Source organism: Larus michahellis, chromosome 5, assembly GCF_964199755.1.
Source record: "Larus michahellis chromosome 5, bLarMic1.1, whole genome shotgun sequence".
Taxonomy (NCBI): Eukaryota; Metazoa; Chordata; class Aves; order Charadriiformes; family Laridae; genus Larus; species Larus michahellis.
In genome coordinates, this window is record NC_133900.1 from 8487140 (window position 1) to 8500517 (window position 13378).

The 13378-nt window shown below is 40.9% G+C and overlaps 1 protein-coding gene across 1 annotated transcript in view; it reads left to right on the forward strand.

Annotated features, from left to right (window-relative positions):
- The window catches only part of LOC141743899 (bifunctional heparan sulfate N-deacetylase/N-sulfotransferase 4), a 124579-nt gene that overhangs the window by 19100 nt on the left and 92101 nt on the right, over positions 1 to 13378 (forward strand). Inside the window, exon 2 of the mRNA XM_074588944.1 lies at positions 5274 to 6045. The gene's annotated coding sequence lies outside the window, so the exon portion shown is untranslated. The remainder of the gene's footprint in view (positions 1 to 5273; positions 6046 to 13378) is intronic.

A 13378-nucleotide genomic window follows, 5' to 3' on the forward strand; every position in this document is an offset into this window, starting at 1 on the left:
CACATGACAAGCGAATGTTGATATTATACAGAGATAATTGTTCTCATGGTCCCAAGTGTTGTGATAGAGGAACAAGAATGAATTACCTCTTTCTTTCACAAAATAATACCATAATTTGTTAGATAATTACTCCTTAAAATGCAATGGGAGAAGAGAAAAGGATATATATTACTCCCCAATGGCCAAGTTACATACCTTTCCTTTGAGCACATTCTGGTTTCCTCCTTTATTTCTATTTTTTCCAAAAATAGCCCCACTAAGCTTGGACTGGGAGAAAGCAGAAAGGCTTAAAGGACCTCAGCAGAAGAACGATGCAGCAGGGACCAGTCTCTCCACACCAGCAGCATTGCTCTGTCTCTTGGATTGGCTTCTTCCCCTGCTGGAGGCAGAGACAACTGGCCATTTTTTGCGCATTTCTCATTGCAGTGCACTCTCTGTGAGTCAAGGGGAATTATGTGAAGATCTCTGATGAAGAGACTTCGTGAGTCACACGGGAGAAAGAAACACAATAAATGGTTCTTCATACTTCCACAGAAAGGGGAAATGGGAGCGCAATCGGAGTTTCTAGATCAACAAATGTCCATATTTGCGACAGTTTGCAATGCAGTGGAGGTAGCAGCAAGCTTCTCTGAGCGAGGCAGTCATTGGATGAATTGGACCTGCGTTTAGCCTAGTTTTTGTGAGGATTTACAAATATAGATTGACTTGCTTATTGGCAGGGAGGTCACAAGAACAGCGTTCATGAAAACAGACCAAATGAGAAACAGCTCCCGTACACTGCCAAGGTGTTACAGCTGCAAACACAACTCACAAGGGGGGCTGAGCAGAATATAAACCCTCTCTGGTGCTTCAGCCTCTCCTGCTGAATGAAAGCATGGTTTGGGAAAAAGATCTTTTGTTCCTAAGTTCTAGTCCTACCTCCCAGGAGCTTTCTGATGACTTCAGGCCAAAGCTGAACCCAGGAAGGATTCCATAGGGAAAACTGTGGGAAAGCGCCCAAAAGGCTTTATGGATACACAAAGACATGTTTCTCTCACACAACATAAACCCTTGTCTCCGTAAACTGATAACTCAGGAAGTAGTGACACAGATCAGGCTTTGGATTAAGCAGAAGAAACTCATTTTTTGCTTTGATAGTATCTTGATAACAGTACTTAAGAGATCAGAGTTTGTATTTTTACAGTTGAGTAAGCACTTAAGACATAAAATAGTAATGTAATTAGAGACGTGGAGCTGCTCTAATGCTAGATGTTAATGAATGTATGTTGGTTTAACAGATATTTCAACATTAGTTTATATCAACACACTCTCAGAAACTAATATATCCGAAAACTTACAGGAACAAAAACACACTAAGGCATCAAAGTTATTTTACAAAGGAATAAAAATTGAAGATAAAGGTCATTACAGAACTGGTATGCACTGATTTGCCATTTGCAGAAGAAGTGTGTCCAACCATAAACAGGGGAGGATAATAGAAGCTGAATAGAAACTGTACAGCTGGAGAAAGTCAGCAGTCAGGGAACCTAGTTGATGGGTTTTGATTTTTTTTTTTTGTTTGTAGGACTTTGCATCATTTTTGCTGTTGATGTTGTTTCCAATCAGTGCTTCATGCTTAAGTGGACTACACATTCTCCACTGTCATCTGGGAAATAAGAATAACCTGTGACAAGGCAGGCACTTTCAGTAGAAGACATGAATGCCATAACTGAGTTGTGATGCATGAAACTCGGCTCCGAGTGTATCTATATTTCATCCCTACATTTCTGAGCATATAAAACCTCTAACACATTTTGAGTCAGAGCCAAAATATTCAGATTAAAAAAACCTGACAACTTATTGAGACATCAAAAAAACCAAACAGACTTTTCTTAATGAAATATATGTTTGAATACTCTAAAAAAAGCACATTCTGCTATGCCTTTATGTTTCTTGCACTTTTGATGTGAGTGTAATTAAATTCTGCATATCTTGAGGAGCTGCTAGAGAATTAGAGGCTAATCTATAACTCTTATAAGTTGTCATAGTTCTTCTGAAATCAATGGATGTTTCCACAATTTACATCAGCTGAGGAACTGCTCTGCATGCTTAATTAAAGACACACTTGTTTAATTATAGGGAAGTTCATAAGAAGTCTCCACAGCTTAAGGAAAAGCTGATCCTTTCAGCAATAGTAATTTTTTTGTTCTTTGAAATTCATCATGAACTTAAGTGTCAAAAGCCACCTTTCTTTCAATAAAGACCACAGAGGTATGTTTGGCTGAAAGAGACAGTTATATGAACTGTAGTCAACTTAATTTTGAAGTGTGGCCTTCATGCTGCAAGGTAGTTTTTGAGAGGAGACGTAGGGAGTACCTATTAAAGTGTCATCAGAGCACTGTAACAACAGGTGAGAAAACCGGGGGCAGTCAGAGAAAACAAAAGCTTGATAAAACTACAACAGAACATCAATCCAAATATTTCAGTGAAAGTTTTCAAATAATCTGGAAGAGCGAACCAGGGAGATACCATATATTATACGCGTTAATTTCTGAAAGTATTTGTCTGCTCTGTATCATCTTTCTAAGCACAGAACTGCAGGAATTGTTTTTCTACCTCATAACATGCTGTGAAGATAAATACATCAAAGATAGGTGTGCAGACACTGTAGCGATAGTATACTACTTAGAATAGATAACTGTAAGCATTAGAGTCCAGATTTAAGCTACTAAATAGGAGAAGGATGCTGAATTTTCAGCAGTTGCCTTTTGTCTAAGTGCAGATGCCCCTTTTAAAAAAAAAAACCTGACAAAGTCTGTTAACTTACACAGTGCTAAGCAGAGAGTCCATGTGAAAGCACTAGGTTTAGAAAAGTAAAGCATTTGTATGTCTTGTAGTGTGTGTAAGCTCTGAGAAAATTTGAACAGAACAAAGTAACACTTTCTTCCACTAGCGAGTTTGAAGTTAAAAAACCAACAAAACCAAACCAAAACAAACAACAAAAGAACACAACAAACCAATAAAACCCAACAAACCCACAGTTACAAAACCAAAAAGTCATTGTTTTGGAAAGGTAATACCAGTTTTGGGCAAAGTACTGGTAGGTTTCATCTATAACCTTTGAACCACTGAGATACGAGGGCTGGGCAGTTGTGATCGCCTACCTATACAAGGGGTAAATAAATCACATCAGTATTAACTAATAAAGAATTTAAGACAGCTAATGCAAAACCTGCGCTGCAGAGAAGATCCAAAAAAACACACACCCTGTGGCAAGGATTTCAACATAAATGTGGTACCTCATTAATATGTCGATTTATTACTAGAATTTCCCTTATTTTACTGTTTCTCCCCATCCATACTTCATTTCTGTTTCTTGATGTCCTATCTTCTTTCTTGTATATTTTTCCCTAAAGCAGAGCATTAGAATAATACCTCGATTGGAAGGACATTCTAGGCAACTCGGATGCATTTGCGTCCGAGCAAGAAGAGTTCAATTCTCACAACTACCCAAAGGAGGGAGAAGTGAAAATTCAAATCGTACTGTCTTTTTCCCAAGGGTTAGCATGTTCTTTTTGTTACATAAAGAAAGTTGGAGCAATTCTACCAACTGCTTTCCACACATTTCTAAGAAGGGCAGACCCTGGCATAGTAAGTCGCCTGATCCTCCGCTTAAAATGAATCGCTAACAGATACGGAGGCAGCGTGAACCAACAGCCATGCTTCTTCATGTTGAATTCATCTAGTGTGGCACGCTCTTAAGCCAAGGATTTAAGTTCAAAGAGTGACTTTAGCAGCTGAATTAAAATACACTCCCAAGGGTATGCGTAACCACTTGGCCACTGGCCCGCCCTGGGAACATCTGCGGCAGCAGCTTCAAAAGGGCAGAATGTTGCTCCCACCACATCTGGCGTCAGCCGTGGGCCATCCTGCAGCACATTCCCACCCCGTGGCCAAATCCTTCTGCTCACAGGCACGTCTCTAGTGCTTAAAGTACAGCTAGGAGTCAAGAATACGGGTAGAAAGAGGAACAAAACAACTGGGCTCTTTCTTTTTGCACCAGCAGATTAGTAATAGGAAGTTCTCGCATTTTTCGCGGTTTTTGACCAGTGGCACCAGAAGTCTTCCTCGTGTTGGGAAAAGACTCTCTCGCTTGATTTGGAGGTTTCAGTTTACAGCCTAACTTAAGTTCTGACGTTCACACAGGATGCAAGGAGGCACCCGCTCACCACCCAGTTGCAGCGGGAACCCAACACCGAACCTTTGCAACAGTCTTTGGAAAAAAAAAAAGCCCAAATCCACAGCCAGCCAAAGGTGTAAGGCATTTTTAGAAGACCCCAGCGAGTGCTCTGTAATTAGAAATTGCAGGAAACGACTCAGACATACTTCGAGTTTTAATTTTCCCTCAGTTTCTAATTTAGCCAGAAGGAATAAATTAGTCCCCAGTTAGGAATATCTACCATCTTTGAAACTTGGATATTCACAGAGAGCAAATAGCTCTTCATGTAGAAGGTCCCAGCTGAAGAATGTAAATGGTAAACTGCATGGAACACCATTTATTTACCCTATTTTGGAAACACAAAAGGTTGAGCTGACCCTCCTATGATTCAAATCTGAGTTTACAGCGTCATTCATCATCTCAGAATGGGTTTGTTCCAGTCTCCTTGAACAAAACTATTTTCTCCTCACATTTGCTGCACAGAATTGGCTGAATTTCAATTCCAAGGTGTATCGTACAAAGAACAGTTTTGGAGTGAAAGGTGTCAAGCTGGCAAAAATTGAAAATTAGATTGGTATAAAATCTAATTTTTTTAATATAGGAAGTGTTTATTTTTTTCCTCTGTAATATAATTTAAAGTCGCATAACAATCATGTTTCTTGGCTATGGAAGTAGATTTCATCTGTAGCTGGATGAGATAAATGATTTTAATAAGAAATTATGCGACAAATAGATGGAATTTGTGTCCCATACAGTAGGAAAATACTTTGCACCTCTGAGCGCCTCTGTTTGCTGGTATCTGTTTGCTGGTATCTACCCAGAGGTCGTGTCAGCGAGATCATTTCTAACCAACTTGCTGGGCGACCTCTGCTTGATTTTGGTCACGCATTAAAAAAAACGTGTTCTGTTGTACCAGGTGATCTTATCAGTGACCTAACAAGAGTAGGAACCAAAAAGTCTTCAAGTATTGCCATTTTCTTGAGCCTCCTTTAGCACCTGGGGATGGCGTGGGGGGCTGGGGGCTCAAGTGTTCTCCTGCTGGAAAATGACTCTTGCAACTTTTCCTTTTTCCCAGGGTTTCAGTTGCAGACTCCAGGTGTAAAATCAGAAGCTGAAAGTGGCCTTTTCCTCCCGCATTTTGAGTGGGCGGGCAGGAGGGGAGGTGGTCCAACTGCACAATGACAGATTATGCAAATCCTCCCGGAGCATCTAATCAATCACGGCAGTGGGAGAGGAATGCAGCTCATCTCCGAATTAGCCTCCGTCGCTGCGTCCTCCTGGCGTGAAGCATCTCCCCCCTCGGCTGGAATGACATCAGAGCAGCTCCGAGTCCTTGAAAGTCTGGGGGTTGATTAGCTGGAGGAATTGGCCGCTTCTGCCAATCACCACCCTGCAAAGCCGCCTCGATACTCTTGTAGATACAAGGGAGAGGGAGGCTGACTACAGCAAACAGGAGGCACGGCGGCAGCACCGGCAGTAGTAACAGGAGCAGCTGGTATTCGGGTGATTAAATAGTTCTCGCAGCCTTTTTGCTGTAGCCTGGCTGCTCCCCGGTGTAATCCCCATGTCCAAGAAGGAAGCTGCATTTTTAACGGTGTGCTGAACAGAGGTTTGAATCATTCCAGCTGGCTGCTTGTTTTGAAAAGGACAGTCTGTGTATAAATGAGATGTGACTGTGCTGGTAGAGTTCAGTTGCTGGGGCTGGAGCAAGAGGAACCTTCCCGGGATGCCGCTCAGACAGCTGCTATCAATTGAAAAACTCTCCCTAGTTTACCTGGAGCCATGTGAAGAGATTTGAATAGCAGATGTCTCTTTCCCGCACGCTAGGAAGAGAAATTCTTCACTAGGTAAGCTATTGTTCAGCTTCTGCACATATTGCTACGTTAGCCTATACTTCTGGGTGGGTATTCATACGACTATATAGACTGTGCCTGTACTCAGAGGCAAGAAAACAGTTTCTCAGCCGCTATAAATATCCACATGGTGTGTAAAATGGTATGCCTACAACCTAATTATGTACAGTAAGTACTTCAGAAAGCTGCTTAGAGACTGGCGTTCAAAGGATTATTTGAAAGTTTGGGATAGTCTGTGCCATGTTTGCATGTAAGTGCCCTCGATGTAAACGGATGCGCGCCCTCCAAGGGGAAACAGTCATCTGACTAAATATATGAAAGATCACAGAAGTTAGAGCATGGGAAGTTATGGGAGGATAAAAGAGGATAAGGTTGCAATTCTTCTTAGTCTCCTCTGTATACTTTGCTTTTATTTGCTACCATCTAGCAAAGTTAAGCAAAACTAGTGTATTAAAATGACAATGTGAAAGCTTTCCATGCATATATAGTAAACATGCACTATTTAAAGTAAGACTAATTGTACTGCGAGGAAACCAAGCCCTGCAGATCTGCTCTCTTACAGTGGTTTGATATCCAAACAACATCCGTCAGCAACATTATTTTTTTTTAAAACAGCATGATCATTCACAGTGTGGAAGCAAGGATCTTTTCGGGTAGTAAGAGGTAAACTGAAGAAATCAGCGTTTGCTCTTCACAGGACTACAGAGTCAGAGCCCAGTGTTTTTATCTTACAGCTGACACACCAGCTCCGAGTCATTGCTGCTGGGAATAAACACTCAAAGGAGAAATGTTCAGAGGTGAATAAAAGTCTCTTCCTACAAGCACTACACTAATGTAACCACACATACATACAAAACGCACACTCATTAAGTTCTCTTTTCCCCAGGGAATTTACTGTATCATTTTTTAACTAACTTCTACAGCTCTTAATCGCATCGATTGGACCCTCCCTCCCTGTGAATAAATGCTGCAGAATCTGGCCTACCCGTGTAGCAGGTTATTCTGCCTTTTCTACCTCTGACTGTTATCAGAGCAAAAGATAAAAAGAGAAATAAGTAATTTGCACCTTGTTTCTTCAGTAGTTTTTAATTACGATCCACCTGCTAGAAGACGTTCAGGTGGTAGAAGAATAGCAGAATCTCCTTGTTCCTAAAGTTTAAAGAGTTGGTGATGTTGCCAGGTCCTTCCCTGTCTTACCCCATTATATCTGTATACTTTCATCACACGCATTTTACCGTCAGCCAGGCTGCACTGTCTGACTTGCTTTCTGAAATGCGGCTCTAAAGAAGCGGAGGGAGGCGAGGGGGGGAAATGCCAAGTCGCATTTAACTAAGGAAATTCTTGGCTTCCAGTTTTCTTCTGAACCTTATAAATTCAAATAATATGCTCTGCTCAATTAGATTAGATGTTCCTAATGGCATTGCTCTGTGCATAAGTTTAAGATTGTGTATTAGTTTTTCTGCCATTTCCTCAGAACATGGCCATTTTTTTTGATTCATAATAAATGCCTAATGCCTGAAAGCCTCAGAAATGAAAGCAGGAGTATCTTAATGTCTTGTTGAGACCACTGTTTTCTGTGAGGCTGGAGAAATGCTCCTCTAACTTTCATTTTATTGGAGTAAATCAAATCCAAAGGATTAGATTGAAGCACACAGCAGGATGATCGAGCGACTGACCACTTGCATACGCACACATATATATACAGACACACACACCCCATACACTTCCATTTCAGTCCGATCACCCTGTTAACTCCCACTATAAAGTTCTGGAAGTCCTATTAAAACTTTATGGATGTTTAGAGGTTGTGATATCTGCTATATTGCTCTTTGCAATGGCACTGATCAAACTTAGTTGATGTGGCAGCATGCAGGGAAATAAGAGCTTCTCTAGAGTTCAACTATCATTCAGTGTAAGTGGGAGAAAAATATGCTAATAGTCAAGATATTTTTTTTTTTAAGGCTTACAGTGCAGGAACTATCTCAGAGGTATAATGGGATACTTTAAGGAAAACATGGCCACACATTGCAAACCCAGGGTAACATACCAATCAAAGAAAATGCTGATGAGTTACGAGTAGTTGTGACTGACTTTTCAGTTAGATAAACAAAAAATTTCATTTAACCATATGCCATCAGCAAAAGATTAGTTTCTAATTTTATTTTTCTACAAGCAATAAGGGAAAGAATATAATGATCTTTAACCAAAAAAAACCTGAGATCATTTCTGTTCCAAATCTGATTTAGCCCACAAACAATTTTGATTTGACTGCCTCTAAGACCATAGGGCTGAGCTTCAGCTGCATGTATACACTAGTGTTTGCTTGGCAAAGCTTTCTTAATGCTTCAGCTTCCTAGATGCATCCAAGAAAATGCTTTCCATTCCTGCAAAATGGGCTTTTCTGAACAAAGCAAACCCTGCGCTAAGAGCAGCAAAGCATTTCAAGCTGGGGCCTGTGTGGCTGGAGGACAGGATAACTCAGAATTGTGCGGAAAGCTGCTATTTCCCCACCCTGTGGAGTCATTTCAGGAACAGGGCACTGAGCTTAAGATGAGCCAAGGGCTCTCCACACTTTCCAAGGTGAGGGGAGCCTGGGTTTGAAATCATTTGCAAGGATTAAGGAATACAGTGTAAAGTGGCAGTTCAGCAGGTCCCTTGTGCTCAGGCCTGGGATGCAGTTGAGGACCATTAGGGCAGGTTGAGGGGCTGGACTATGGGAGAAGGAGGGTCTCTGTGATGGAGAATGCTTGGAACTTAAAAGTGTCCTGTCTCACATTTTGAGAAAGGCTGAAGAATGCTTATATCACAGCAACAACTCTACTGCTACTATTGAGATGCTGAAGCAATGCCCCTCATGAAGCACAAGCTACAAACACAGAATATGTCTAATTCAACATTTCAATTAGGAAAATTGAGCTATGAAAAAAAAAATAAAAATCAGGTGCTGTGAAAAAATGAAAACCATGTACGTCAATCCAAAACACTTATTACAACTACTGTCAGTAATAATTACAATGAAGTCACAGATTCTTCTGAAATTAACAGTTGCTATAGAAAACTAATAATATTTTATCTAAACAGTAATGCCACCAGAATACATGGCAACAGCACAGCAGTGTAGAAACCATGTCAGTATTTCATGAGGAAAACACATTGGCACCAGAAATAATGTATTTAAACTCAATTCTGAAAGGCGCAGAGAAGTATTTAAAACCTATTTCCTTCCCTCTGCTACAGGAAGGGTCACAACTGCTTTCCCCAAGTGCAGACAACTGGAGCAAATTAATCCTGCCTCTTCTGCTGTAAGGATGGGTTCTGCAGAGCCAGAGCAGACAGAGAAGTAGAAGCCAGGGCAGGGTGGGCTTCTTTCATGAGAAAATAAGCAAAAAGAAAGGGGTTCCCTTCTTCTTCCTTGGAAGCTGATGAAATAAGAACTGTACTTGGCTTAGTTAGCTTGGGTGAGGGAAAACCTGCTGAATCTCTGGTGTGCTTTTCACAACCTAGGGAAGTCTTTGTTTTCCCTGCTTCTTCATGTCACGTGGAGGCTACCATGCAAGTTTTCCTTCCTCCCCCAAAACATGCTAAGACAAGGTATTCCATAGCACAGCCCTAAAGCAGACAGTATCACACAGACAGCAATTTAAAATCTGTACACGTACAGCTGCCGATGCATTTGTCCCAGACCACGATACAGCTAAACTCACAGAGTGTACGCTTTTGCACCCAAAGCTGCTGGTGCAGAATTTTGGCTAGGACAATCTTGCAACTCCAGAGTTAGTCCTTAAGCAGCCGCCGGATGAAAGGAACATCTGCCATCCTGCCACAGCCCACAAGAGCCCTGCAAAATGCACACACAGCTAATGCATCTACAGCCATAGAGTTTTACTAAGGGCTGGACTTAAATCTCCCGTACGTATGTATCATTAGCAGACACACAGCAGACAGAATATTGTGAACAGGCTCTTCCCTGAGCAGAGCTGTGCATGAAATGAATCCTCCTGAAGGACTATCCACAGCTACTTATTTCAACCCGCACTCTGCCAGGCTTCCACTGAAAGGATTGCATTTAGCTTTTAGTGTATAAATAAGTGTTCTGATAAATAATTAATAGTCGCTGCTGGCCATAAAAGAGGCGACTGTTTGGAAAGTTAAAACAGTCTGTCATGAAATATGCACCCACCTCTACGTTCTAGTTTCAGGGGATGTTTTATCCAACATCCTCTCCTTCTTCACGGGACTGTATTTTGCAGGAAGGCCAGAGCTCAACTTGGAGAGCCTCAGGGCATTCTTTGAATTTATTCTTTCTCACTGGGATACTTATCACCCCCTAAACCGCCAGAGGGGAGGGCAGGTGGTCAGTGATTCACACAGAAATTTTTGGAAATGAGAGGAAAATGCAGTAGTGTCTAGGCTTGTGGGTAAGATACAGAAATTACACTTACTGGCCACTTTTGATGCTAAAGCTCTCATAGTTTGTTGTTTGTTTTTTTTTTTTTTTTTTAAATTTTAACAAAAGCAGGGCCATCTGCTTTGACACTTTTGCCAGACTACCTGCCTAAATAGCTGGTATTCTGGACTAGGGCATTTTTATTCATTGCAAGTCAGTAGACTGTATTTGTTGTGCCATTTTAAGTGGTTTCACTGTTCTACCCACACAGGATTTGCGCTGTTAAGGGTGGAACCATGCATGCCCACACAGTCTGCAATCCCTTCCTCCACAGGGCACTCTACAAGCCAGTACTCACTGTTGGCAACTCAGGGTCCAGGTTTGTTCTGAATTGATTGAGCAACCATTCCTCCTTCTAAAGCAGTGATTCTGGAGCTTCATCTTTTAACACAACATCGACTGAGTCTTGTTTCCCCATACCTTACAATTTCTAAACTACCTGCAGGGGTGCACGTTACTATAAGTTGTACCTGAAAAATCACAATTAAAGATCATCACACCTCCGTGGTACATACTGTCCACACGACAAGCAAAGCGAGCAGTGCATGACTCAAAACACTTGACACTCTCAGACTCACACGAGACTAACTCTTCATCAGCTTTGGACGTAGCAAGATCTACCTGCCAGCAGGAATCTGCAGCAGTCATTCTGCATATTCAGATTTTTAACTAAAATACTTCTGAAAAGGCTTTCTCCTCCATGGAAGATATTTAGGTTCAGCCAGAAAATTAAATACCTGTTTATATATTGTCTGAACCAGAACTTTATGGATTACAGTGTATCATTGTGACAACTAATGAGACATAATTTTGTTGGCTTGTAAGCCTCTTCCATAAACCAGAAAGCCAGGCTGGACTTCCTCTTCCAGGATGCATCCTGGAGATGCATATTGGAAAACACAACATAGGTGTGCACCCAGTCCACTGGAGAGAACAGGAACGGAAAGAAACGTTAACTAATTCTAACCTGGTGCAGGGGCAGTATGTTCAGAAAGATCTTTGACAACCAGTAAGATTTTTTTTTTTTTCTATTCCACACATAACCCCCTCTCTTCTTCCAAAACTAAGTTAATGCCTCAGTAATTCAATAAGCAGAGATTTTTCACAAAAACAACAGGTTAATCAAAGCCCTCGCTATTCTATCACATAGCTCTAATGGTATTAGTTCTAGTTCCAGTCTCTGAGCTTAGCGTGACTCAACAAAAAAATCCCTTGAATTCCCAAGTAGGACCCTTATCCTACTAGTGGCATTTCTAAATTGAACTTTATCTAGACAGAACAAAGAATAGTTCTTTTGAAAGAAAACATTTGTTTATATTTTGAACCAAAAGAAAAACAGTATCTATAGGTCACAGATGACACACCAGAAATCTCTAAAGAGATCTTTCACTTGACTGACAAAGTGGCTTCTCTCAGAGAAACCTCATAAAATAGTGGCAGAAATAAACACGAAGAACGACAACCAGGGTATTAAGAAGAAGAAAGCAAGCACTGCAAATACATTTGACTGCATATGAAAGTATGAATTTTGCACTAGCTTTCTTAAATGCACTGTTTGCAATATCTATGCTATATACGTTTGAACCAAATATGAATCATCTTTGAACATTCTACAGCTAATGCCCGTGTAAAGGTAGAAAAGGGTATTGTTCCCACGGCACAGATAGAAAAACTGAAATACTGAAGAAAAAAATAATCAGTGTCCTCCAGAGAGCAACGCATGATGTTGGTGGCAGAAAGGGAACTCAAAGTTTCAGTTCCCTGCCTCATCATCTCATCACAAGGCATTTTTCCTCTTCATAGGCAAACAATACCCATCCAATCATTTAAAAACAAAAAGAAGTTGAATTTGTATTAATATCTTCCATAAAACTTCCTTGAACTCTCTTGTCTGCTTGGCAGCCTCTGAAATACTTAAATACATTAAAGTGAGATATAGTCTGTTGGATATTGTAGTATTTTTAGTACATGATGAAGTTTGTCTAGATTAGTTTTATTGACAATGGTAGTATGTGCAGCCATAGCTGGTTCCCACAAAAAGCTAATCTTTCCAGTTTTAAAGAACTCCTAATAAGACCTAGAATTTTCTGAAGGACTGCCTGGAACCTAGTCTAGGACTGAGACTAGCCTAAGCAATTTAAATATATATAGAAAGGACAGGAGAGACATTATAAACTTAACTCCCTGCCCCCAAAACCGTCATGTGATAAAGCAGTGACAAATGCAAGTATTTTATGAGCAAGGTGGAAGTGACTGTTTGAATTTTCCTTTTTAAAACAATGCCATTTGGGAGTTCAAGAAGCACACACACACACAAAGAGGCACGTGGAGGGTCCCCTCTCTTCATTCACTCTGTTCACCTTACTTTGCTTGAAAGCCATTACGGCTATTTGCTGGCTAACACCTGCCGGGTTGTCACCAGCCCTGGTGGCTTAGACAATGCTGTAAGCCCACACACCTGCTCTGATCAGAGGTTGCTGGGACCAAATTCACTCGCTATGTATTCTATCAAATCTTCTCAACAATAACAAAACCCTTCACCCAAGGAGGATGAAGATGGGGAGAGGGGATACCACTAGAATTTACTTAAAAAATAAATATAGGGAAGCTGTTATAATGAGAGTTAATGTACCCAAAGCTTGAAAATGCTCTCTTGCTGGCTGGAACCTGGCTTGAGTAAACTCAGAATAAACCTCTGTTTAAATTCCATGCGGTAAACGTGCTGCTCTAAGGATTTAGGTACAAAATCTTTGTTATCTGAGTTTAAATAGACTTCCTTTGCAGTAGTAATAGATCATTACTATGTGACAGCAGTAGTCTCTCTGAAATAAGTTAGTGGCCTCCTTTTAATTCCTAGCACAGATGTGACCACATCAGACT